At 46.5% G+C, this 2,826-nt stretch overlaps 2 long non-coding RNA genes across 2 annotated transcripts in view; both read left to right on the top strand.

Moving 5' to 3' along the window:
* LOC113488350 overlaps positions 1–2,826 on the top strand; it is a 5,425-nt gene that overhangs the window by 1,304 nt on the left and 1,295 nt on the right. The gene's annotated exons all lie outside the window — the stretch shown is intronic.
* Positions 22–2,567, top strand: LOC113488351. The gene is made up of 3 exons (XR_003399918.1): positions 22–200; positions 422–1,771; positions 2,294–2,567. It is a non-coding gene; the product is annotated as an uncharacterized LOC113488351 (long non-coding RNA).

Raw genomic sequence — 2,826 nt, 5'->3', positions numbered from 1 at the left:
TGCAGCATCTGAAGTACAGAGGAGACTCTTATGTGGAGCTACAAAACAGCCAGTCACCTGGATTTTGTAGGGTTTGTGTATTGGATTCCAAGTTAAACAGAGTGTGGGATTTTGTTTCTCATGGATGGCTACAGGAAAAGCCCTGATTAATTACCATTTAGTGTAACACAAGATGAAAGACGAGGACTCCGTGTAGTAAGGTAATTTCTCCTTTTATCTTTATGTGCTAAAGGCAAAAAATCCAAGGCAGATAATATCACAGCTCACTGGGATTATGTAATCCTTGAAAATTGCATCAAAATCTGTGACTGAGATTATGAAGTATCCTGAAACAGCAGGCAACGTTTACTAGTAATTACAAAAACTACTCAAACATTCTTACTATGTTGATGAAGATGTGATGATCCAATTTAAATTGCAGGGACTCTCGGATTACCGTTTGAATTACATAGACTGAAAAATGTTGAGCCAACTGCAGAGCTGGAAAGACGTGGGCGTTGCTTCTGTTGGGCACGAAGTGGTGATTTCCAAAGCGTAAGCTGCAAGGCTGTGGGGTGGCCTGTTGCCATTAACATGTGTTTAATTAAAAGCTTGACAGTAAGCATCGAGGGTGGCCTGTGAGAAATTCTGACCAGCTTCCAGTGGGATGAGGAGTCTGAAACCATTTCATTAAGCAAATGTGGTGTTGTACCAGGGCAGCCCCACGTATGGGTTGAGGGGTCTGACGGGGACTTGCGATGATGTTTTCTCTGTGTGGCTACAGAAAATTCATGTTACTTGGACCAGTTTCAAGAGACTGGTTCATATTCTGCACACCCAGAAGTACCAAACACCCTTAGGTATTTCTCTGAATCCCTTTTGAGGAACAGAGGTGTTTGACTCTGCTCTTTGCGTACTCAGTTTCTCATTACTGGTTTGCTAATCCCCAGCTTCTGCTAAACAAGATCTGAGAGGAATTTTTACCTTCCAGCCTTGCTATCTCCCAGTGCATCTTGTAAAGCATACTGGATACACCAGTTTCAGGATTTAACTTGGGATTTGCTTAGACATGAAATTAATTCAGGGGCAGGATAGGGTATGAATTTTAGATGCAATAGCAACTGATAGAGCTAGCTGAGAAAATGTCGCTCTGATAAAGCCTGCTTTACCTTTTTCCCTGGTTAGCGCATTTCTTCAGAAAATGTCTCCTTATTTTTTTTCCCCAAGTTTATATGCTTTTCTTCCTTAGCAGTTATTCTCAGTGCAGATGGTTTTACCAAATGCAGTCAGTTTTGGAAGAAGGGGTTTGGGGGTACTGCTTGGTACACACTCTGTTTTTCTCAGACAATATTACGCTGTTTCTGCTGTATGATCTCCAGGGTCAAAGCAGTGGTAGATGACACAGTTAAAGTGATATAGATCACAAGCTGTGTGTGGCCAGGGCTTGTCTTGGCCCCCCAGCACACAGGGTCTCTGAGAAGCTGCAGGCATAGCAACCCACCTGGATCATTAAGTCATATTTGCTTTTCCTTAGTGTTAATTTTTCACAGAGCGCTTCCCTGCGGGTTGTCTGCTCCCACCTGCCTGGTGCTGGGAATTGCAGCCTCTTCCAGTGTTTGTTCCCAGTCCTGCGCTGTGGAAGAGACTGGTGTGAGGCTCCCAGCCATACCGGGAGGTTTCATCAGGGCTCCGCTGACCACAGACATGCAGTGGGATTTTCTCTGCTCCTCTTTGGATCTCCATCCATCTTCTCGTGATGGGCTGAGGTCGACTGAGCATCCGTTGGCTTTCGGTATTGCTCCTTGGGGATTCTCACCACTTAGCATTTGAAACATTCTCTTCCCAAACGATGTTTCACCAGCGTTTGAAATTTTGGCAAGGGCTGTTTACTTGCTACAGTGAGCTCCCAATTTCTGTCTTGCCCTAGGATTTGACAGGGAGATTTCTAGGTTAACTTTGCACGGGTCACTGTGCCAAGGAGAATCCGGTCTGTCTGGGGAATGCTTCGTGACTTGACAGAGCAGCCACAAGATCCAGGAAGGAGGTGGAGGACAGGACCAGCTGCTTGTAACCTGTCCCTGGCAGCTTTGACAAGGGCTGTTTTTAGAAGAACTTGGCCACGCGAGGTTTGGGACTCATTTCCAGACTTCTGCTTTAAATGGGTGCCGGGCTTATTTTATTTGTAATCTGGAATGTTTGTGTTGGGGTTATCAGCTTCAAAAGGTGATTCCTGAGCAATGTGAATGTTTTCATCTGTGAATTTTGCTCAGAACAGATTAAAAACTAACTGTTGTTCTCCCTCATCCTTCTCCAGGGCTCAGGGGCAGAAAGCAGTCTTGGACTGTTCAACCTGATTTCTCACAGTGGCTGTGGCTCCAGCATCAGTACCTGCAGGAATTTCAGCAGTCCTCTCCAGCCAGTTGGCAGGTTGTTCTCTTTTTAAATCTTTTCCACTGATTATGGATCATGAGCCAGGAACCTGACAAGAGGTATTGTTTTGGCAGATAGACTTTTGTTTCCAAGAAACTTTCCTTTCATTCCCCGGGGGTGGGGTGTTCCCCCTCGCTTTCCCAAAGGGAAGGAGGAGGAAAAATGTCGCTGCTGCCTTCAACTTTTTGAAGTGCAACCGCTGGTGCGGGGAGGAGGGAAATTGTCTTTGTGCTACAAAGAGTGGAGATTCATTGGGGGGGCGGAGGGGAGCGCAGGTCACCCCCCAGTGCAAGGTGGGGAGCCTGGGGTGAAAATCATGGTCTTGCTGCTTGGGGGGGGGATTTTTCCAGCCCTCCCTGCTGCTGCCGGAGGAGGGGGCGAGCTTATCTCTTGGGGAGAAGGTTGGCATGGGTGGGG

The sequence above is a fragment of the Athene cunicularia genome (assembly GCF_003259725.1).
Source record: "Athene cunicularia isolate RWA chromosome 23 unlocalized genomic scaffold, athCun1 chr23_part2, whole genome shotgun sequence".
NCBI lineage: Eukaryota > Metazoa > Chordata > Aves > Strigiformes > Strigidae > Athene > Athene cunicularia.
This window is presented reverse-complemented; position numbering and strand designations above follow the sequence as displayed.